Source organism: Zootoca vivipara, chromosome 8 (assembly GCF_963506605.1).
Source record: "Zootoca vivipara chromosome 8, rZooViv1.1, whole genome shotgun sequence".
NCBI lineage: Eukaryota > Metazoa > Chordata > Lepidosauria > Squamata > Lacertidae > Zootoca > Zootoca vivipara.
In genome coordinates, this window is record NC_083283.1 from 15,473,572 (window position 1) to 15,498,753 (window position 25,182).

Consider the following 25,182-nt stretch of genomic DNA (forward strand, 5'->3'; position numbering starts at 1 on the left):
CGTCCCCTTCTCCTAGTGCCCTCAATCTTTCCCAACATCAGGGTCTTTTCCAGGGAGTCTTCTCTTCTCATGAGGTGGCCAAAGTATTGGAGCCTGAGCTTCACGATCTGTCCTTATGGATCAGGTACATAATAAAATTCAGATTTTTCTCTGAGTAGACCTGCATAGCATTGCACTATAAGACAGAGAGGGAGAGGGAGAGGGAATGACTAAGTGTGAGTACTTTACCCAAGGGTATTCTGTGGGCTGTCAAGTGAGACAATCTACGTATTTGTTTTAAAATACTCACATGCCACCCTTCAGTTGAGAAAAGCTCCCAGGGCTCCTCACGTCAAAATTACAGCAAGTAAATAACCAGTATCAAGCACTAATAAAACAAAGAAAGATGAGGATGTAGAAGTAGAAAGGATCGCCTGAATACTCAGGTTAGTTCAGAATGCTCCTCGATGAGTCCAGCAGGTGAGAAGCATCTCCACTGGCTCCCTGTTTGCTTCCAAGTTCAGTTCAAAGTGCTGCCATTTGGCTTTCAAAAACCAACATGGCATTTTTACCACCTCATGGGGCTTCTGTCAGTACAATATTGCATGCAAAGACAGGCTCCAACAGATTGAGCGAACGAGACCCTTAGTCGGCCCAGCAGTCGAGAAGGTGGTTTCTGCTGTAGAGGGAAGTGAGGGGCAGGTGGGGCTTGTCAACCTAGGAAGATAGCCCATCTAGGAGAAGGAAAACTCTCATCCTCAGCTGGCTTGTGAGATACCTGTGGGAGAAGAAAAGGCTAAGAAGTAAGCCCTACACAAATCTGGAGTGGGGTCCCTAAGATGGTTGGATGGTGCCTTGTACGTCTCCTTCCTGCAACTCCTGCAGCCAAGCTGGTGCCAGACATATTGCTCTGCTTTCCTTTGCACCACATCAGGGAGGTCAAGAGAGGGGCTGGTCTTGCCATCTGGGCAGCCCAGGACCTCCATGCACACTGCCCAGTGCCCAGGCTTGCTCTCCTTGAAACTGACAACACTCCATTCTCAGAAATGGTAAAAAAATTCAAACTTTCTTTTCCCAAAATGTGTGTGTGTGTGTGTGTGTGTGTGTGTGTGTGTTTAAAGCAAGAATTTCTTTCTTTTATATAACTTTCCGCAATACCTTTAAGATGGGTAAAGAAATGAAACAAAGGCTGAGAAGCAAGTTGCTTGATAGGACATTTGCCGACCTCAATCTCTTTGGTTTATCAAAAGGGAGCTGTAAGTGGCGGGCTGATTGCTACATATACTTTCTTGGGAACGCGGCAAAGCTGCCGGGTGACTTCAAGGTCTGTTCTTCCAGCCGTCTGAAAGAGTAAGTGGAAGCTGGAGTTGAAAAGTGCAGTTGAGGCACAACTTCTAAGAGAGGAGGAAATTAAATGCCTCAAAGTCTTAGTAGAACAAGGGGGCGAGACTTCCATACCACTCGGACGAGAACTTCAGATTGAATTTGTTCAGATACAAAACGGCCACCTTGGATGTAAACTTGAGTGACCTCCAAAGGCAGGAGAGCAAATTGAGGTGGCCTTTGGGACATGGAGATTATGAAAACATGGGATACCTGATAGCATTTAATGTACAAGTGTGGGTCAAATGTGGCCATTCAAAGGCACTGTCAAATGTTCCAAGAGTTATTGCACCTCAGACCATGGCTGAAGTGTAGTGTGTTTCTATGGAAGATGCAAACACCATCAGGACGTCCGTTCTGCACAAAGTAGAAATTGGACATCTACCCATCAGAATTTCCTCCCATCAAATATTAAACAGTAGCTGTCTATTCAGCAACTACTGGAACTATTTTGTCCAGCTCACCCAGGGCTGGGTGTAAGCTGCCTAGGGGACTTTCGTTATAGGGTGGTATATAAAGATTTAACAAGATAAAAGTAAAATAAAAAGGCTATCTGCTCCAGCAGGCAGAAGTTCTTCCAAGTTTCAAGCAGATGACTGATTTGATCCCAGCTACCTGAGATCATTGAAGTGGAGATGTCAGCGATTGGATGAATTGTTTGTGGGTTTGTGGGTCTGCTTGTTGGGTGAACCAGGAAATGTTGAGCCTTAATAGATGTATGCGATACACATTCCTGAATCCTTGGTTTGGGAATTCAGCACTAAACTGGAAGTGAGAGAAGGAGTCACTTTTCTTTGCTTACATCAATTTGTGGCCCTCAAATTTCACATCCCACATTGCTGTTCTCATCATGACTCCCGTCTGAAGTAAGAGAGACTGCAGTTCTTTGCTCAGCCAATTGCCTTTTTAAAACAACAACAACAACAACAACAACAACAACAACGGTTCCACTATAAAGAAGGCAACTTTCCCATCAAGATCTGAGGTCTCGCCCACCTGCAGTCCTCAGTAATCTGTGTCTGTTTTACACCTAACCTGCACACCTGTGCTCTGTTCTTCATCAGGATAAAAACCCATCATCTCATTTATTTAACAAACATAAAGGAGAAGGAGAAATTCCACCCCATATGTACGTCAAAGGCAATTTACTGTGCTTGACATTGAGGCAGATGGAGAGGAATGTGTTTGGGGTGGGTTCCCCCCCCTTCTTTTTTAATAGCTTAAGCTGTCACGAATGCAGGAACCCATTTTGATCAGAGTCCTTTTTGAAAGTTTGAAGATCTCAGCAAAATGCTAGTTTTATTTACAATCAATGGCAGATACAGTCGGCGGTTTATTAATACCTAAATCAATACGATGCTGTCTGGAATGTCACATTAATTTAAAGTTGCGACACATAGGCAAGTAAGCAAATCAGGGTGACTTCCAGGAGAAGTTAACTTCACTGTGGTTAAGGTGTGGGGAGGGAGGGAAGGAAGGAAGGAAAGAAGGAAAGAAGGAAGGAAGGAATCTTCGTTGTGATGGAATAGCACTTAACCACCTGGGCAATGGGTCTCTGGCTCTTCCAGAGCATCACCCAAGGAGCAAGCTCTGAATGCAGTAGCCAGAAACAGCATGGTCATATGAAATTGGGCAGAACTTGCAAATACAGTGGTACCTCTACTTACGAATTTAATGCGTTCCGAACGCATTAAATTCATAAGTCAAAAAAATTTGTAAGTTGAATCCAATAGGAATGCATTGGGAGAAAAAAAACGTAAGTCGAAGCAACCCTATCTAAAAATTCGTAAGTAGAAAAAATCCTATCTAAACCGCATCCAAGATGGCGGACAGAGCTCCGTTCGCAAGTAGAAACATTTGTAAGTAGAGTTATTCGTAAGTAGAGGTACCACTGTAATTTCCAACTGATTTTCAGAGGCATGCTGTCTATGTATCTGGACGTGCTACTCGACTCTCACTAGTGGGACCTGATACAACACCTTGCAGTGAAGCATTCTCCTATACAGTGTCGTTGCTGGGCAGTTTTGCCCTTTGGTAGGAGACTCCATCCCACCACCACTCAGCTTTCAGTTCTGCCTACTCCCAACAGTCAGTGAGCTTTCCGTGCTCAGTCCCCATTGTGCTGTTTTTGAGGTTTTTCTCACTTAGGGCTCCCCCCCAAAAAAAAGATTTGTTGTGTTTCTGCAAAACTTTGGTTCCCCCACTAAGCCTGCCGATACCTCTCACTTGTGTATGGATGGTGCCGTTTTGGCCGCATAAGGACCAGCCAATTGTAGGGTGTGTTTCCTGTTAGTACGGTATGAAAAAGGATGGGGAACCTGTCGCTCTTGATGGACTCCAGCCACTGTGGCCAGTAGTAAGGGATGATGGGAATTGTAGTCCAACAAACATCTAGAGCAGGCACCCCCAAACTTCGGCCCTCCAGATGTTTTGGACTACAATTCCCATCTTCCCCAACCACTGGTCCTGTTAGCTAGGGATCATGGGAGTTGTAGGCCAAAACATCTGGAGGGCTGAAGTTTGGGGATGCCTGCTCTAGAGGGTTGCAAGTTTCCAATCCTAAACAACCATTGTTAGATCTGTCCTTGGTAAATTTGTCTAAATATTGTGTGCAATCTCATCTTCTGGCATTGAATTACATCCATAGGGTTCCACGTTAGCTGTGGCTGCTGCTGAGTAAACCAGGTGCTATGAAAAGGAATGTGTCTGCTCACTTAAATTAGGGCCCATTTTATAGAAGCATTTCTTATCATTCTCTAAAGACAATATACTTTAGAAGGAGTTTGCCTCTCTTCGATATCCGGAGCATGCTCAGCTTGGAAAGCTAGTGCTTCAAGACTTTTAAAAAATATATTTTAACAATCCTGATCGGCCTACTTTCCACATGCAGAGAGTTTTCAAAAGGGAGAACATTCAAAGGGTGCAGCTTTCCAACACATGCACACACCCTGCAGTCTGAAATGGTACAATCTGAGGAAGAATTAAACAAGCTTTTTCTACGTATTTGAATTGTCGTCTTAACCAATCTGGATTAGCCCGATGCCTTAAAATAGTATAACTTTCTTTATCAGGGAGGAAAATTCTCATCTTGTTATACTTGCATATTTTACTTAAGCTAGATTAACATTTGCTTTCTGGGCATATGAAAGAAACGCTATTTTCGTTTTTGGCTCCATTTACTGTATATCTTAGCATTTTATCTAATCACGTTGTCCGTAATTGTGCATACAGGGAAACGTTTTCTCTGAGCTGGCTTTAATGACACCATATCTTAATCTTGACAGGTTGCAGACAATTTAGGACCTAACTGACTCTGAGAACAGCGAACGTTATCCCTTTCAGTGTGGATGTTTGTGCTAAAACTTTTGTAAAGTTTAGAAAGATATTTATTCTAAGCCTGTTGTTGGAAGTTGTTTGGACTGCGCTTTCTCTGCGCTGGTAGAAATGCTTCGAAATACAGAACAAATTTGTGTTCAAACCAGTAGTATCCATACTTCAGAACAGCCTCCCACAACCTGGTGTCACTACAAATTTTAACAGCCCCAGCTTGCATGGCGGCCAATGGTCAGGTGTGATGGGAGTTGTGCTCTAACAACATTTGGAAGGCAACAGGTTGAGCAAGGCAGCCTTAGAATATATGACCAACTTCATCCTTAGATGGAAGCTTTGTTCATTCAAACAACAATTTGAGGGCTCAGCTGTCCGGGATGTTTCTCTCCTAATGTTTGTGTGTTGAGCACAACTGTCTGCAGGGAGACTGTTCATCTGAACCCTCTTAGATTCTTCATGCAGACTTGGAAACTTGCTACACAAAAAGCCAAGAGAAGAGGGGGAGCTATGGGGAAAGCCTCTAGCTCAGTGGCAGAGCATCTGCTTTTCAGGTTCAATCCCAGATATATCCAGGTAGGTAGGGTTGGGGGAGAGCAGCTGCCTGTCAGTGTGGACATTACTGAGCTAGATGGCGCAATGGGCTCCTGTGTTCCCACAATGGTGTGTGCCTCAGTCTACCCAGTGGTAGGGCCAGCCCTGGCAGGTAGCAGAAGAATAAGGGAGCAACTCCTGGGTCCTTTATCAGGTTCAGCCCACATTTCTGTCTTCTTCTTTGCAAGCACAGCTCTTCCTAAAGGAATAAAAATCACCCTTTATAGCATTTAAAGGTAAAGGTAAAGGACCCCCAGAAGGTTAAGTCCAGTCAAAGGCGACTATAGGGGTGTGGCGCTCATCTCGCTTTTCAGGCCGAGGGAGCCGGCGTTTGTCCACAGACAGCTTTCCGGGTCATGTGGCCAGCATGACTAAACTGCTTCTGGCACAATGGGACGCCATGGCGGAAGCCAGAGCGTGCGGAAATGCCGTTTACTTTCCCGCCACAGCGGTATCTGTTTATCTAGTTGCACTGGCATGCCTTCGAACTGCTAGGTTGGCAGGAGGCGGGACAGAGCAATGGGGACTCGCCCCGTTGTGGGGATTCGAACCGCCGACCTTCCGATCGGCAAGCCCAAGAGGCTCAGTGGTTTAGACCACTGCACCACCCAAGTCCCTCTTGTAGCATATGTATATTATACCAGTAGTATATATGTGGAAAGGCTTGCTTTGATGTCTTTCGCTCTTACATTTGTTGAACACCCGGCGCTCAGTTTGGAGGAAGGGTGGTTCATAAATAAATAATTAAATAAAATAAATGATAAAAATCAATGCACTTTGTTTTGTTTCCCGGTGGGGCGGAGGCTTCTAGAGTAGTGACAGCACTCAGGCAGGTCCCCCCCCCCAAAAAAAAGCATCTCGTGAGAATAAGTAGGCAGCAGCAATCCTTAGCAATTCATAGCCAGCCATCGCTGCTTATTTAGTATAATATATGTATGCTATAAAGGATAATTCTCGGGAAACAAATTTGTGCAGGTTCTGACACTGTATAATACGGTAATGGAGCATTTGGCAATTATGGAAGTTTATTTACTTCTGAGAAAAGACCGTACCGGGTTGTTTCAGAGAGGGGGAAGCCTTCTTGTGGCTGGAACCCTTGTACTGTAAATTACATAATCTCTCTAATAGCTGCCAGAATTGTACCCAGCTGTTGTATTTTGCCCCCACACAGCCGCAGAGCTGGGTAAAACGTTTTCAGCGCAGCAATTAAGAACAGATCATCAATTCCACCCCAATTCTCTTCGGGTGTTTTCCCCCCCTGTTTTGTTTTCAAACCATTCTACCGAAGCGTTGTATATTACAACTCCACTTTTCTCCATAAATAATGTTACCTGCCGAGGCAGGGAGCAAAGCATCATTTCGTTAGAGCTGCAGATGGCGCATGAAAATATCGATGTTAGTTCTTTCTGCTGTCTGAATGGGAACCGTGGGGTTGTCTGTCTTTCTGCCTGTGTTCCTTTAGGTCCGTGCATATGTGTATATAAGCACAGAGAGAGAGACACACACAAAATACAGTAATGCACATTTTCCTTAATGAGCGTTGCCTTAAGGCAACGTGATGTACATATTCAAATAAAGATTTAGAGAATGGACACAAATTGACAGTGGATCAAATTTAGCTATGTCTATTAATTTCAGTGTAGGGGCGCAGGTGGCGCTGTGGGTTAAACCACATAGCCTAGGGCGACAGGGTGAGCTCCCGTTGCTCGGTCCCAGCTCCTGCCAACCTAGCAGTTCGAAAGCATGTCAAAGTGCAAGTAGATAAATAGGGACCGCTACAGCGGGAAGGTAAACAGCGTTTCCGTGTGCTGCTCTGGTTCGCCAGAAGCGGCTTTGTCATGCTGGCCACATGACCTGGAAGCTGTACGCCGGCTCCCTCGTCCAATAATGCGAGATGAGCCCGCAACCCCAGAGTCGGTCACGACTGGACCTAATGGTCAGGGGTCCCTTTACCTTTTTTTATTAATTTCAATAGGTCTACTCTAACATTGGATCATCGGGCAATGTCAATTAGGTGCTTATTTAGTATATTTATATTCCATTCTTCTTCTATTGTGGAACTCAAGGCAGCATACGTGAGGTTCCCAGGCAGTCTCCCATCCGGGCACTTACTAGATGTCGATCTGCTTAGCTTACCCTGCATGCCCTAAGATCCACAAGGGCTGGTAAATATTGCTTTCCCCACTTGAAGGGTATCTGTTGTATGTACAATGCATGAATCACTGCAAAATCAAGACACACTGGACACACTTAGTCAATGGATGACTTCAGAATAAAACATAATACAGCATTAAAAGCAAGCTCTGGCACATCCTCGCTCTCCTTGTTCCTTTGCCTTTTGTGTCCAGATTTAGAAACTTCATTTTTTTGGATTGTCAGCATATCCTAGACTGCAAACCTTGGTGTATGATCCTGGTTCGTGGGCAAGCAAGGGTTTGCACAAACCAAAGTTTGCCAGGTTTGGATGAACAGCAAACTATGGCTTGCTGCAGAGCAGGAATGGAAGCAAGGCTTTTCACAATTGCAAGGATGGAGATAGGTAGATATATCTGGCAGCTGAATTTGAAAACACTGATCTCTGTCTTTCTTTCTTTTTTGCATTCGTGATCTCACTCCCTGTGATAGTGCCTTGGTATCAAATGGATTAACAACCGGTTTACACCAAACATGCGAAAACAAATTAGCAAGAGGCAAATACAAGCACTTCCTTATCCTTAATGAGGAAATGTCTGGTGCTGACTGTAGTACAAATGTTAAGTTTTTATTCCGTTTGAGTAACCCTTTGGTATTTTAATGAAGTCCTGTTCCCCCGTACTGCATATGGCTCGCTGTCGGATAGCTTAACACTAAGAAAATCTGCCTTGAATAAATTAGTATATATTTGCAAATTAATTGGTTAATTAGATTTCAGACATCTCTCGGGGGCAGGGAAGAAACAGATGTGTGTGCAAGCCACACCGATAATTGGGGGAAAGGAGAGGCTTTCTTGCAGAGCATGTTGCTGGATTCTCTCTTTTTTTAAAAATAATAATAAAAAGTCTTGTGCAGGGTGCATAGGCTGAGAAAAACAAAAATCTCATTATTACTGGGGAGGGGGAATAGCATTAGCATTTCCATGGCATGTTAATTTGTTTTGTTTTTTTAAGGTTGGCCTCCATCTGACCCCTTTAGCACCATAGTGAGATCTCTTATAACAGGCTGACCATTGGTCCATCTATTTCAGTACAGTGGTACCTCGCAAGACAAATGCCCTGCAAGCCGAATTTTTCACAAGACGAATGAGTCTTGTGATCTGATGGTGACTCGCAAGAAGAATTCGCTTTGCGAAAAATTCATCTTGTGAATTGCGGTTTCCCATAGGAATGCATTGAAATTTAATTAATGCGTTCCTATGGTCAAAAAAAGAAATTTCAATGCATTCCTATGGGAAACCGCGATTCGCAAGATGAATTTTTCGCAAAACGAATTGACTCGCGGAACGAATTAAATTCGTCTTGCGCGGTACCACTGTATCTCAGTGTTTCCCAATCTTAGTTCCCCAGCTGCTGTCGGACTACAACTCCCATCGTCCCTAGCTAGCAGGGCCCATGGCCCAGGATGATGGGAGTTGAAGTCCAACAGCCGCTGGGGACCCAGATTTGAGAAAACTGATAGCAGTTCGCCAGGGTTTCAGAAAGGGGTGTTTCTCAGCTCTACCTGGAGATGTCGGGAACAGAACAGGGAATCTTCTGCATGCCAAGCATCTGCTCTGGCTCTGGCCATTCTCCACAGAGTGGGAACGAAGTGCATTTTTAGAGCGGGCGTGATTTCAAATGAGCAAAGCGTCTCTTTCCTCGGTTGTGACTAAAAGTCTTCAAGAAACCATATGGAGTGAATTGCGACTCTGCTTTCCAGATTTTAGGGGACGAGGAATGGCAATGACTGAACCAGACAGTATTAAGCAGTCGGTGAGGAAATAAGCCAACCGCCGTTTGAGGACAGAATGTCTTATTCAGTGTGAGGTGCTGGCAGAATCAGATTCTGTTCTTTGGAACAGCAAATGTAAATCCAGAAACCACACGGTGTGGGCTCTAATCTTGAGAACGGATCCTTTTACAATCACTTACCCAAATGCCTCAAAGCCAGGGAGGAGAAAGTGATGCACGGGGATATTTCATATTAATTGTTGTTTGTGTTAGGCTGAAAGCACTTGTTGAATAATTGGTGCGGTAATTTGCAAACTAGAAGTGTGTGCTTAAAAGAAGCAGAAATAAGGACTCCCCTCTCCAATGGGGGGGGCAGGGGGAAATAGTCAGTGCTGATAGCAGTATCACAAACTGGGAGAGACCTTGATCAGAGCACTGAGGCCCATACTGGAAATCTATCAAGAGGTGATTGGAGAACTGTAGCCAATCTGCATCTTTATTTCAGCATGGACCTGAAATTATCAAATGGCCGATTTGTGGCCAATCCGTGATTCTTCTGTCACATCTTGTCTTCTGAGATAGTTGCCCTTAAAAGTCAAACCTTTGTGAAGGTAGCAGTTGCAGACTATGTTTGCCTTTGCACATGTGCAATGGAATACACTCAAAGTTTTGTTTCTGTTTGAATAGAGAAAGGGTCGGATGGATGTGCTGTATTGGTTAAGGGCCCTGTTGCCGAAAGAAAAATCTTATGCTACCAGCAGATTTTCCTCTGACTGGACTTCACCAGTCATGAAAGTGAAAAGGAAAAGAAAAGCCACCATGAATTAGATTTCCATTTCCCCTACTTTTCCTTATGTCTGATCTTTTATTTAGTGACTGAATGCGCGCGCACACACACACACACACACACACACACACACAAACACACCATTATTTTAAATCCCGTATTTCGGAATGCAAGTCCTTCTGAGGCTACTCACAAGGAGCTTCAAAACACACGAATGAATTATCAGCAAACAATATGAAAACAAAGCGGGTCACCATAATCCTTTCCACAGGGCTTGTCCGGGTTAGATGACACTTTGGGGATCAGTTCTGCTAGAACTGCTTTTCTTTGCCTAGCTGTGTCTCTCATAAAACCAGAAGGAACAACATCCTGCCTTCAACGTAGCCAGTCAAAAGACCGAAAGCGGGACCTGAGCACAACAGCTTTCTCCCTACTTGTGATTTCCAGAAACTTGTATCCTCTCAATCAGCCACACTAGGAAACTACCTTTGGGTGATATAGCAGTCTTCACGATCATACTGCTTTACCTCAGTGGCAAAGAACAGAACCTTACATTATTATTTTCGTTTATGAAAATATAGCTGAGGTTCTTGTGACTGTTCAACGATAGCACGGGCAGCTTAAATATGTCCGCATGTCTTCTGCAGGCCACATGAAGTTCTGCTTTAAACAATCCAGGAGTGAGGGACTGGGGACCTTCCACGCATTGCTGGACAACAATGGTCCTCACCCCTGACTATTGTTCAGGGTGCTTGAGGCTGATGGGAGTTGAAATCCCAACAACATATGCAGGGCCCCAGGTTCCCCACCACCGACGTGTGTTTATGTAGCTTCCCACCCAGCCAACATGCTGAAGGTGATCTATCAGGAAATGAATGAATAATGTCGGGTGCAGGGGCACAGATGGTACCAGCGAGTAAGATTTCATTTCCCAATATTCCAAGGGCAAAAGCCAAGGCTGTTGAAGGAGGGCGAGTGAAAAGATGTGGACCTGAGCAAGGGAAGCTCCTAACTATGAAATCTGTCAGGCTGGCTTCCGTCAGACTGACTGCATTTCCTAATCAGAAGGATCGCCAGACCAAGCTAAAGAAGAATATAGGTCATGATGCCTCAGTTACACTTTGCCTAGTCACAGGGCGATCTGCCTGGAAGTCTGTGTAGCTGGCAGGACATGGAAAGGTCTTGCCAGCTTCTTGGGGCAGGGGGGTGTTATTGGAGTGCCACCTGCAGGCAAATTTGCTTGACTGCCCAGCTTTTTGCCAGAAGGAGTATCAGATACCAGGGGACAGTTTCCTGCTCTCACCGGAACATTGCATCGTGGGCTTTATTAGGTTGTCGTGTGATGACCTACTTTCGGGCTGTGCAGCCCAAGAGTAGTTTAGAGACCCAGAACCATAAGAATATGGGCATTGAAGTTGTCCATCAAAGGTTCACACCTGGGCCGCAGGTAGACAGGTCACTTGGTCGCAGCATTCCCCATTGTCGTGAGGGAATTACAGCAAAAAAATAATAATACTTTTTTTCTAAATGTGCATCTGTACGAATGCTTTGCAAATCCAAAGGCTCCTTTTGTCCCGTGCCCCAGTCCCATGGCATGCTTCCTCTTCTTTGATGGTACTTAAGTGGCTACTCTGGTTTTTATCCTGCATTCTAGATAACCCCAGGGTTCCTCGGGAGGTTTCCTCTGAGGTTTCTGAAACTTCCCTGCTGCACAGCTTGCCCATTCACCTTTAAACTCACTTTCCAATGTTCATCTGCAGGAGAGTGTTGGATTTGTCTTAGTCTCTACTCTCAGTTCAAACAGCAAGGTCCCTGGGGCTACCTAGTACCCCATTCAGCAGAATGTCTGCTTTTAGAATGTGCTCTAAGATCTCTGCAACATTTTGGTTGGTATTCCTTAGCCGATAATGCAACTCTCTATTGTTATTTTTATATGTGCATGCCTAAGTTGCAATTGACACATATTGTTTGTAGCTTCTGTGCTATGCCAAAGGAAGTCCAATCAGTTTCCACCACATGGGCTACTAAACGGGCTGAGTGGTTGAGTGGTTTGAGTCTTGGCTTTTGCATCCAGACTCAACCACCCTCCTGCTATGACCTGCTAGTTCCGTCCTTAGAATGACAAGCGTGTTGACACAAAACATTTTGTTTGCATCTATTAATTTGTTTGAGTAAAAGCTTGAGCCTTATTGGGCTAAATAGCTTCTAATCACATAATAAGTAACGTAGAAGTTGCCCCCCCCGCCCCCTTCCTTCCTTCTTTAACTTGGCAGGCTCAGTAACCGGCAAATGCTGGAACAAAGCAGCCGAAAAAGATCGACATGCCCAGAAGTAAGGATTTGTGTATTCATTAGTGACCTCGACACTTTCAGAAAAACATGGCTTGATTAATATCAGCTTAGGAATTGGGGGATTTAGATTTCAAGAACAAAAAGTGTGTTCAAAGATGGGGAAGAAATGATTTTCAATTTAAATGCAATGTAAGAGCTAATTGCCTTTCTCCTGCTTAAATTAACTTTACCCCTGTGCCAGGTCCTGGAGAAATAGGGAATTAATGAGACTATAGGCATAGCATAGACCCAAGTAGGTGCCAATGACTTAATGGGAACAGAGACTTTATGGTTATTGCTTTAGTGCTTTAGTCATAGACGACTTTCGACCTACCTATGGGTCTCATGCATCAATTATTTCTCTACTCTTTGGAAAAGCAAATAACAAATCCTGAAGTAGCTGAAGTCAGACTGTGAGATTTTGATATGCTCCCTTCCAGTGTTCGAAATTTGCCAAGCGCATTTTGCACCTGGTTATCGGCCACTTGCGACCGAGGGAAGATGCCCAGGCGCCAGGAGTCTCCACCATCTGGAGGTGCATGCCTGGGGATCCTTGGATCTTGCCTGTTTTCATACGCTAGCAACACATCCAGTAGAATCCTATCCCTTATGTTTTATCTGCACAATCAGAATGAATTTCAGGAACCAAAAAGTCATATTGAGAAATTCAACTTTCAAGCCATGTAACCCTGGTTTAAGAAGCTGTAACCCTGGTTTAATAAACCATTTGGTGCCCAGCTTATATATCTGAGTTATCTAACACTGCTCTCTCCTCTTTGGAGGCATTGCGTGTTAGTTGCGACAGAAGAAGGCTAAGTTACGTGAAGTCCCCTCTCATAATAGTAGAACTCTGATGTTGTTTCCATGTATCTAACACGATGGTGATGATGAAGTTGAATGTTGGAAGATTCAGAACAGGCAGAATAAGGACTTCAATCATGCAGTGCATAGCTAAACTAGAATCCACCCTTGCAAGAGGTACCAATGGCCACCAACTTGGATGGCTTTGAAAGAGGATTAGACAAATGCATGGATGATAAAGCTATTAAAGGTAAAGGGACCCCTGACCATTAGGTCCAGTCATGACCGACTCTGGGGTTGCGCACTCATCTCGCATTATTGGCCGAGGGAACCGGCATACAGCTTCCAGGTCATGTGGCCAGCATGACAAAGCCGCTTCTGGCGAACCAGAGCAGCACATGGAAACGCCGTTTACCTTCCCGCTGTAGCAGTTCCTATTTATCTACTTGCACTTTTTGATGTACTTTCGAACTGCTAGGTTGGCAGGAGCTGGGACTGAGCAATGGGAGCTCACCCCGTCGCAGGGATTCGAACCGCTGACCTTCTGATCAGCAAGCCCTAGGCTCAGTGGTTTAACCCACAACGCCACCTGGGTCCCTGCGATAAAGCTATTACTAGTAGCTATTAGTGGCTATTAGCAACAGTGGAGATGTTCTTCCTCCACTGCTGCCTCTGAATACCAGTGGCTGGGAGTCGCAGTTCGAGAGAGGGCTGTTTCACTCAAGTCCTGCTTGCAGGATTTCCTTATAGGTATCTGGATGGCCCCTGTGGAAACAGAATGCTGGGCCAAATGGACCCTCAGCCTGAACTCAGTAAGGCTTTTCTCGTGTTCTTATGCGTATTCCTATGCAGATTGCATGGAGACATTTGCATCTGTGCTCAGATCAGTTCATTTGGTCAGCAGCTGAACACTCATCTCAGTATGGTTCCCCAGTTCAGTTGCTACATTCAGGGTGAGCCAGTTCCTTTTCTGTAAATGCTTTGAGTCATGGGGTGGGGAGAAACAGTGCCAGGACTTCAGCAGTCACAGAATCATAGGATTGCAGAGTTGGGAAATGCAGGAATACGAAGCTGGGATCAAACTTGCAACCTTGGCATGATCAGCACCACGCTTCAGCCAACTGAGCCATCCAATCATTTGGCTTCCTTGCCTTGTAAAGGTAAAGGGACCCCTGACCATTAGGTCCAGTTGCGGACGACTCTGGGGTTGCTGCGCTCATCTCGTTTTATTGGCCGAGGGAGCTGGCATACAGCTTCCGGGTCATGTGGCCAGCATGACTAAGCTGCTTCTGACGAACCAGAGCAGTGCACGGAAACGCCGTTTACCTTCCCGCCGGAGTGGTCCCTATTTATCTACTTGCACTTTGACATGCTTTCGAACTGCTAGGTGGGCAGGAGCTGGGACCAAGCAATGGGAGCTCACCCCGTTTGGGGGATTTGTACTGCTGACTTTCTGATCGGCAAGCCCTAGGCTCTGTGGCCTAGGGCTTGCCGATCCCACAGCACCACCCGCGCCCTTGCCTTGTGCATAACCCCAAATTCAGCGCTCTTACTTCTTTGGACTCCTATCCTCCTTTGCAAAATCACTGTGAGATTTCTGAAAGTGGGACCCTGTGCGTTCCACGAATATATGCCCTGCATATGCCCCCACAATCTACTCCAGCTCTCCCCAACCTGCTCCCTTTCAGATGTTTCGGAGGACAACTCCCAACTCCCCAACCACCAATGTGGCTCTGCTGGCCCTGGCTGATGGGAGTTGTAGTCCACCTGGTTGGGCAAACCTGGCCTACATTGCCACCATGTGGTGACTGCCCAGAAAGCGGGTAGTTCTGGACGGAAAAGAGTTGAGACAAAATCATAGAATCATAGAGTTGGAAGAGACCACAAGGGCCATCCAGTCCAACCCCCTGCCAAGCAGGAAACACCATCAAAGCATTCTTGACATATGCCTGTCAAGCCTCTGCTTAAAGACCTCCAAAGAAGGAGACTATCCAAAGAATCCAGCCTATGAATTTCACTTCTCTTTGACCCACCCCGGTCAACAGAACCATTATCAAGAGATTACTCTCTGGAATATTATATAGGCAGAGACAAGGACCTCGGGGGGGGGTGTCCTCTTGTATAGAGGGATACCCTTGCAACCAGATGATTATTCCATTCCCATGTTTCCCCAGAGTAAATTCAGATATCGGCACTGAGGCCTGGCTTCACCCTTTGTTGCCTGAACTTTTGTTTTCCTGGTAATTTCTCCCACAATTTTTCTGAGCGTCCCCCCTTCTCTCTCTCTCTCTCTCTCTCTCTCTCTCTCTCTCTCTCTCTCTCTCTCTCTGCCAACAATGACCAAAAATCGACACGTGAAGTCAAATGTTTGCACCGGGTTGAAAAGGGCACAAGGGCCCTGTTCTGCTAAGCAACCGGTGCTTGGAATGAAGCCTGAGTTGCAAAGACGGAGAGAAGCTCAGCGTCTGTCTCCGTGGCATTTGCAGCTGTGTGAAAAAGCCGTCCGTGCGTTTAAACGAAAAGTGTTTTCTTTTTTTAAAAAATAAAAAATTAAAGGGTTCCCCCCCCCCTCCTTAAGCGTAAAAGGTTGTGAGCCGAGCAGTTTCCCAGAGAATAGGGATGACGCTCATCTGCCACATAGCGTCTCCGCCAGACTGGTGCCAAACGCTTCACTCAGCCACCACTTTCCGAAGTGTTTTGACAGGCGGAAATAGACAGGCCTTGAAGGTGCTGGATCAGGGAGGGTGTTCGTATGTACGCCACTTCAGAGGGTTTGCTTTGAATGCTCACTGATAAGGAGAGAGTCCTGGCTCCCCTCTCTTTCCTTCCTCCCCCCCCCCTGCTCTTGGGAATGTCTTGGCAAAGTAATTACCCAGTTCCCCGAGAATGCTGTTGAGGAGGGGAGGGCTACCAGAATGTTCTGCGTCTGCTGTCGCTGTCAAGACGGAAGAAAGAATAGAAGCTAGGAAACAGCAGCGGCGGATGAGAAGATGTGAGGGACAGAGTCACTGCTTCTGCTGAAGTTTAAAAACTAAAACTGCTTAAGCTTGACAGCTCAGACAGCAAATTAAGCTTTGTTTGGGCAGCGGGTGGGGTATGTGTGTGTGTCTCCCCCCCCCCTTCATAGGCTTCTGCTAAACTCCTTGGGGACAAATGATGGGTTGATTCGCTTTTGTGTAATAACAAGCAGGGCCCACAACAAAATGTTGTGGCGTGGAGCGTGCTGCTGCTCACCAAGCCCTGTTGTGTGATACTCCATTCTGTCTGCCCTCATCCCCTCCACACACACACCAGAGTGAGTATTCTTTGCCCACTGAGATGGTTCTGTCCTTACTGGACTATGTGAAGGCTTCCCCCCCAAAAAAAAATTAAGGTTCATTTTATTTATTTTTAACTTTAAAATACTTCTGCAAGGCTCCTCCAACACTTGCTGGTGCTTGTGTAGAATCATAGAATTACAATAAAAAAATTCCTTCAGTAGCACCTTAAAGACCAACTAAGTTTTTATTTTGGTATGAGCTTTCGTGTGCATGCACACTTCTTCAGATACGTAAAAAAAACCAGTAGGAGAAAAACCAGTAGGAGAACACTTCAATCTCCCAGGACATTCTATACAAGATCTCAAAGTAGCTGTCTTACTACAAAAGAATTTCAGAAATAGACTGGAAAGAGAAGTTGCTGAATTGCAACTTATCACCAAGCTCAAAACCATGGAGGGACCTGGTTTGAACAGAGATATCGGGTTCTTATCTCATTATACATTATAAGCGATCTTCAGCCATCTCAACCCTTGCTTTTTCATGCAAAACCATTTGCAGTCGTTTGCGGTCATCAACAGCTATCAGTCAGTCAATCACCCATTTCCACCACCCTTCTGAGTGATCCCCCCTCCCCATCCCCACCCCTCCCCACCCCTTCTCTACATAAGTGCCTGGAAACTTCCATTTCACTGTATCTGAAGAAGTGTGCATGCACACGAAAGCTCATACCAAAATAAAAACTTAGTTGGTCTTTAAGGTGCTACTGAAGGAATTTTTTTAGATACGTATCTGAAGAAGTGTGCATGCACACGAAAGCTCATACCAAAATAAAAACTTAGTTGGTCTTTAAGGTGCTACTGAAGGAATTTTTTTATTTTACTTCGACCCAGACCAACACGGCTACCTACCTGTAACCATAGAATTACAGAGCTGGAAAGGACCAATGAGAATCAAACAGTCCTACTTCCCACAAGTCTGATGTGAGACTTGAACCCACGACCCTAAGATTAAGTCTTGTACTCTACCGACTGAGCTATCTCAGTGTTTGGATAGTGCTGTTCTGGCTACTTAAAGATCCATACTGGGGGGGGGGGAATAATTCACTGCATTATTGCAGGGTCCATATATATCTTCACACGCACAATCGCTACAGAGGGTGCGTGTTATCCAACTAACTCATCCCGTCAGCACAGTGATTTCTGCTAGACTTCCATTTAACCACCTTTCTTGTTTTTGCTGAGCAGCAAATGCTGGAAGGGCAAGTCAATCCCACCGAACCCTCCCCAGGTCTGTACTGTGAGCTTTCCATCAGGCAGCCAAAAGAGAAAATTAAACCATAACAACTCTGTATGTTTTGATTGCGAAAAAGGCAACCCAAAGAGATGGTTTGTTGGGTGGAATGGTAATGTGGAAGTGCACCACCTATTGGCTAAATTGTAGAACTGCAGGGATAGAAAGGGTGGGGTCTCTCTTTAATGGGTTCCTGTAGGCTGCCTACCTGGACAGGTGACCAATAAGGGTCTCACCTTGATAGAATGCTTACAAACCACCGGAAAGTTCTCCCGAGACAGCTTGCCTTCCCTGCTTCAAAATCACTGGCGTCTTAAAACAGAGCATCCCTTTGTGCCCGCGAAGTTGTGTAATAAATAATTCTAGGCCAACAGAATTTGTTAGTTTCTCCTAAAGAAACATAATTATTTTTAAATGACAAACTGGACCCTTTGTTGATAAATGTTTCATATCCTGGCTGCTATGCCTGAATAACTTGTGTAAATAATGTATTAGCTCACAAATGGACTTAGCACATTCTAGCGGCGCGGGAAGAATGCTAAAAGGAAAGTGGTTTGATCCTGCGGGGTGCTGGCTCCTTCGCTGCTGGAGGAAGTCAGCGGGTGGAAGACTGGGGCTGCGTTTCAGCATCTCTCAGGCTGATGCAACGGAGCAAACCAAATATTCTGGATGCAGATGTGGTCAAGCATCAATTAATGCAGATATTTTGTGCACAAGCAAAAAAAAGCTTGTTCAATGGCCCACAGCTTCCCCTCCAAGATCTGTGGAATTGTTTTCCCAACTAACCACCCCTCAAAAAAATATAAAAAATCCAAGTTACAGGTAGGTGGCCGTGTTGGTCTGACGTAGTACACCCACTCCCACCACAAGGAGGGAGCAATACCCCCCCACCCTCTCACTATATATAAGCATCTGGTGGCTTCTGTTTCAGTGTATCTGAAGAAGTGTGCATGCACACAAAAGCTCATACCAATGACAAACTTAGTTGGTCTCTAAGGTGCTGCTGGAAGGAATTTTTTTATTTTGTTTTTTAAAAATCCAGATTTGTTTTGTACGATAATTAGCACAAAAAAAGGACCTCTGATAGTTGGGGAAAGTCCCACCAAGCCACCTTATATGAACTTGGTTTTTCTTTCCTACTTGTACTGGGACATCTGAGAAAACTGCCTTAACCACAGACCAGGGTGTTTTTGTTTTTTTGTTTTTGTGGTATGGCATGAACCCAACGCTCAGGATCCATTCTCATTTTCTGCATTTGTGTTTGAGGGTGGGTGGGATGTTTTTTTCTTGGCTGATGATTCTTGGAGGAAGGGGCCTCTTTTGCCTTTTCCCATCGCATGTTTGCTCCATCTTTGTGTGCGCCTCCTCTCTCTGCTTGTGACACATATGGATCACATGGGTGGCTGAGTGTGTGGGTGGCCTGCCCCAGCAGGGGGTTGCACTGCTTTGCTCCTTTGATCCTTCCTGCGACCCCAAGAATAACTCTGCACTGGTGTTGCCAAATCTGGAGACTGTGCTGGACATCTGGTTTTAAAAAGAAGCGTAGTATCATCTACGGTAGCCTTCTGGTACCCTGCAGATGTTGTTGGGCTACAGTGAACCCTTGATTATTCCAACGCTGATGCAAAATGGGAGCCCAGCAACATCTGGAAGGCTGACCTCTTCTGAGGAAGGCATGAAGCTGATCTGTCACTTCCAGACATTTCTGAGGCTCGTTTCTATTTCATTCTTCGTTTCAGTTGACAGCAGAAACTGGCAAAATGGAATATGATTCCATCTAACAATGACATCTTCCTTGCCCCAACTTAGTTCTGGCCTCCTAACAGCTCAGGCTAGCCATGCTTCTGACTTTGGCTTCTTTGCGCCAGACGTTTCACCCCTAGACGAGAAGCAGGTAATAAGTATCTTTAATCCCATTGATAGTTACATCAAGCATGCATTATTTTGTTCTTTCGGATGTGAGTCGTTATATGAAAGTCCTGCCCCCAAACCTATCAACATCTCCAAAAGTGAAGCCAAGTATTAGCAAGTGAGAAATCCCTCCTCTTAATATTAGTCGAAGAGTAATGAGTTTTAGATCCCATGACCCCTCCTGTGGGAAATAAAACTTGATGCATTTGACAGGTCCATGATGTGTCTGCCCGAAGACATGTGACATAGATTTATCCGAAATAGGGCTTGTCTATTCACTGAAGATGCTTCTGTCCGATGAAATCATTAAAGCATATTTCACTAAGTAGAGCCGAGCTTGACTTTAATGGCTTCTATATCGGAGTATTTTTATGTATAGCATAGCACTGCACGGCGAGCATCTGAACAGCCATTAGAGGCTGTAAATGTGATTTAAAATACCTTAGTGCCCATCTGCACAATGAGATTATAGCCCTGGTGGAGTAGGAGCTGGGCCATCTTCTCCCCTTGTCCCTTTCAACTAGGCTGTCACGGGATGGAAAGGTCTGGTACTTACCCCACCAGTGGTCTCAGAACTGGAAGAAACTCTCACGATGCACATCAGATATCACTGTGTGCACAGATTTTCTAACCTACAGATTGCATCCACTTTATTTTATTTTTAAATGTGACTTCCACATGCCGCAGTTGTGGGAACTTGATGATGTTGACAAAGGGTTGACTCATAATGGCATAGGCTTCTCCCCCCCCCCCCATGAATCACCTTATTTCCAATGTTTAGTGGAGGAGCCACACCAGAATGATACCCATGTCCCTTAGGGTGACTCAAAAGCCGTCCCTAAGTCGCAGAATGGACCTTAGTCACAACTATGGCCTATTTACCCAGAGTGATGTCTTCCGAGGCCTCCATATGTGTTGATTAAGCCAGTAGAGAAACCTTGGGCCATATGGAACAGCACTGGGAAGGCTGGCTGAGCACTTGCCTTGCATCCAGAAGTTCTCAGATTCAATCCCAGCCATGGCCGTCTTAAGCATATCTGGCGCCGTGGTGCAAATATCCCTCCGGCGCCCGCCGCCCCTGTTTCCCAGAGTTGTCTACCTTTTCCCAAGCCTCTGCGGGGATCGCTCTCCTTCTGCAGAGCCTTGGGAAGGAAGCTGCACGTCCACCAGCCATATAGTTGGCGGGGCGCAGCTTCCATCCTAAGCCTCTTCAGGGATTGCTCTCCTCCCGAAGAGGCTTGAGAGCCAAGCTGCATGCCCGCCAGCCATATGGTTGACAGGGCGCAGCTGGTGGGCATGCAGGAGGGAAAGGGGAGGCCGCCGGCAAAGCCGCGCAGCTTCCCCCACTCGCTGGGGCACCCCTGAGAAGCTGGCGCCCTGGCGAAATGCACCAGCAAACCCAATGGGGAAGACGGCTCTGATCCCACCCATCGCCAGGTTGGGTTGGGAGATGCTCCAGTCTGAAAGCCCAGATTACTGCTCCCAGTCAGTGCGGGCTATGCTGAACTAGCTGGACCAATGGGTCTGACTCTGTATAATGTAACTTCTCATGTTCCATCCATGCTAACATGACCCCGTGCACTTTCCCCTGTAATATCAGGCTTATATCATGATCACCTCCTGAAAAATCACAACTAGTTCACGATGAAAGTGATGCAACAGTTGCAGAATACATCAGAATCACATTCCAGTTCTGCCTCAATTTCTTTTCTGGGCAACAATGCATAGCTAAACCTTCAACTGTATCATAATCTGGTTTCTTCATATTCTGGTGCACTAGATTCTAAGACATGTTCTAGGAGCCTGGCTCTCCATCATGGGCAGGGATGGGGAGGAAACTGCACTGAATTCATACCTGTTGAAGCCATAAAAGGAATTGGTCTTTTTCTCCTCTGCACTTTCAAAATCCATTGTTGAAACTTATTTTGCAGAGCTCCTTTGGCGAATCCAGCTTGGCTGTGTCACGTTCGTTGGCTTTCCTGTGTTCCAAAGGGCCACGACGACCAGCGTTTCCATAATTTCTGCCACTTTGCTAACACCTCAGCCTATTTTGCTTGGCTACGTCAAGGGTGCAATGTCTGGCTGATCCAATGTTAATGAACCAGACTGAATGAAATACTCTTGATGGCTGCCTCTTGGCGCTTGGCACAAAACTCCTTTTTATGTTGGTTTCAAGGTCGTCAGATATCATTATAGCCAAGTATTAAAAATTTCAAAGAAAGGAGGCAGTGTGTTTGATTTATAGAATAATTATCTTGCTTTAGCTCTAACTTGGCTTTGGCAATGGTTCTGCAAGCACTCGAAAATTAAATCCATTTTTTATGGCACTACAAGGTATTATCTCACAGCAAATGATAATTAAACACCTGCGAAATCAATTAGCTCTTTAAGCAGGAGGGGGGGGGGAGTTTTCCAATTATGTTTTTGCACCTTCCAAACTTCCCCTGCCCTGAATTCAGAAAACCAGTGCTTGAGTGAAGAAAGAAGTTTGAAGTTCCTACCAATTGTATAGGGTGTGTGTGTGTGTTTTGTGAAGGACTATCCCTAAATGGCACTGAACCTCAATCCAGACACAGCCAATTTAATGGCAGTGGCGCCTGCCCAAGTGTGCTGCGTTAGAGCTCACTCCTAGACGACCGTCTCTCTTGACACGCAGCTGAGCTGTTGGGTTTCCTGCAAAAGCCGTTACTCACTTTTCTGTTTCGGATGCCAAGTTTTACTTGACAGCTTATTTAAAAGCCAAGGTACCTTAATGGAAAGCAGCCAGCAAGGCATTCGGTGGAACAGAACCGGCGATTCTCTTTGGGCGCTCTCTCTTTGTCTCCCCGTCTCGCTCTTTCTCTCTTCGGTACTTCTGAACTATCCGCATTAAGAGTTCATGTGCTGCAAACTTCCCGATTGGTTAATAGCTGAAACTTAATACGCTGGAAAAAATAAGGAAGAACTCTTGCCGTTTTGCCCTGAAGTATCATGTGTATTTAATTACTTTAGCTGTTGCGACACTTTAACTGATCCAGATGCTGCATTTGGGATGATAGTATATGGTGTTTTTTTTCCTACGGAGTGTGCAGATTCAGGAAAGGAGAACTGGAAAGATTTGGGTGCTTGCCACAGCAGCTCTCCCCCCCCCCCGGCTGCTTTTTCTTTTCTTTTTGGCTCAGAAAACAGTGGGGAGGGGAGGTAAGCAGAATGTGTTCCTACTGCCACAGCAGGCAGCTGGCTGGCAATGTTAACCTGCTTCACTGCATCCGACAGCCGATTAAGTATGGTGCTTGCGAAATGCATTTTGTCGGACTTGAACTCCTTGCTGGCCTTGGCTTCTCTTTTGAGATATATCTTGGAGGAAAATTAAAGGGTGGCTGTTAGAATTTCCAATATAACGTCCGAGAGGCTGCTCTAACTTGGTGACTTTCATGCTAAAGCCCAGAGCTACAAGAGCAGCAATTGTGGACAATAAAATCTTGAACTACAATGAACTACAAATCTTAGGATGTCCGAAAGTCTGTTACATAGAAGACAGCAAATTCTGGTCTTCTGATGCCCAAGAGGAGAGGTCTAGATCTAATGGGGTTAAGCTACAGGAGGGTAGATTTTGGCTGGCCAGAAATCTCTTGATGGTAAGAGCAGCTCAGCAGTAGAAACACTCACCTGGAGAGGTGGTGGGTTCATCGTCAGTGGAGGTCTCAACCAGAGGCTGGACAGCCATCTGTTGGGAATGCTCTATCTAACTTTGGTTTCCTTCCACTGAGCAGGAAATAAGTTGGCCTGGACAACCTACAAAACCTCTTCAAACTTTCTGATTGTCCTGCAGCTTGCAGCCCCAGGAGATTGTGAGGCGTGTTCTGGGCCCCGGTCCATTCACATAGTGAGACACAATAGTCCACATCAGCAATCCTTGTGAACTGAACGTTCCACATTTTGACCAGAAAATCTGTGCAATGTGCAAGAGCTCTTGGGCACCCAGTTTGGCGAGGAAGGGGTTTGCTGAAGATAACCACCAAACTGGTCTTCAGTTTGTGGTAAATCATGATCTGAGTCCTTCCCTAACCTATGTGACATTAGGTTGGTCCACCTGTCACAGTAAACCATGGTTATTGGCTTACTGTGAGCAAGCAGATCTTCCCATTCTGCTCTTCCCCTAGCACAAGTGGGGAAGCAACAAGCCACACTATAACCTTGGAAGGCGCAGAATAAACCTTGAATGCAAATTGCCAGACATAATTTTAATCCAATGGGATGAATAAAGTGGGTACCATCTGATCATTCACAGCAAGCTATTTAACGGTGGCCTGCTGTGGTGTGCGGCTGAAGCCATTGTCATAACTATCTATTTCCTGCATAAGTTGAGTGTGCTTCTAAAAGAAAGATGCGGGTGGATGCCATTTTTCAAGAGGGTCCCATGCTTTTATTGATACAGTCTCCCCCACGACAGTGGTGCCTCGCTTAACGAATGCCCTGCTTAACGAAATTTCCGCTTAACGAAAGGATTTTTCGAGCGGAGGTTGCCTCGCTAGATGAATTCGTTTTATGAAAAAATCGTCTAGCGAATCGCGGTTTCCCATAGGAATGCATTGAAATTCAATTAATGCATTCCTATGGGATTCGCTAGACGAATTTTTCGTTATAAGAAAAGACCCGTGGAACGAATTAAATTCGTCTAGCGAGGCACCACTGTATTAACTTTTAGGGAGGAAATGTAAACATCCCATTTTACCTAGGCATTTGATGGCTGAAAGTTCTGTCCCTGGCAACCCTGAAATTATTAGTTAAGAGTATGTGGTTGTATTCAGGAGTTACAAACTTTTACAGAAGGTTGTTCTAAACTGTTTGAGAAGGTTGTTTCTTACAGCTTCTGATTGTATTGCTAGTGATATGTTCATTGCCCTGGACTCCTTTGGAAGAAAACATGAAGTAGCAATCTAATAAGTAATAATAATAATAAATTTTATTTATTGCATTTATAGCCCACCTTTTCTCCAAGATGCACATGATTCTATCTTTCAGGCTGAGGCTTACAAGTAAAGACAGACCAGGTCTGCAAATTTTGAACTCTACTGACCTCTAGTTCCCAAGCTCATTTGTGGATCTATTGACTACCTGGCAGGTTGTGGTACAGGCATCTCAGGTTCGTCTTCTAAAACCTGAAATATCTAGACCAGGGGTCAGCAACCTTTTTCAGCTGTGGGCCGGTCCACCGTCCCTTAGACCATGTGGTGGGCCAGACTATATTTCTTTTGGGGGGGGGGGGTGAACGAATTCCTATGCCCCACAAATAACCCAGAGATGCATTTTAAATAAAAGCATACATTCTACTCATGTAAAAATATGCTGATTCCCGGAGCATCCGTGAGCCAGATTGAGAAGGCAATTGGGCCGCATCCGGCCCACGGGCTTTAGGTTGCCTACCCCTCATCTAGACCATTAATACTGGCAATCGCAGAACTAGCTAGACGGGTTCACCATCTAGAGTGAAACTCCATGATTTTAGACATGACAAGGACCAAGGCTAGAATTAGCAGGGGACTGAGGAATCGTGGCCATTATGAATTAAAATGGTTCCCTGGATAGTTTATAATCTCTTCAGTGTAGCGACGACGAGGGAGAAGCCTTAAACA

At 45.4% G+C, this 25,182-nt stretch overlaps 1 protein-coding gene and 1 long non-coding RNA gene across 2 annotated transcripts in view; both read left to right on the top strand.

Annotated features, from left to right (window-relative positions):
• LOC132592536 (uncharacterized) overlaps window positions 1-24,167 on the top strand; it is a 33,021-nt gene extending 8,854 nt beyond the window's left edge. The window contains exon 2 of the long non-coding RNA XR_009557988.1: window positions 125-24,167. This is a non-coding gene — a long non-coding RNA (uncharacterized LOC132592536). The remainder of the gene's footprint in view (window positions 1-124) is intronic.
• EXT1 (exostosin glycosyltransferase 1) overlaps window positions 1-25,182 on the top strand; it is a 258,264-nt gene that overhangs the window by 186,355 nt on the left and 46,727 nt on the right. The gene's annotated exons all lie outside the window — the stretch shown is intronic.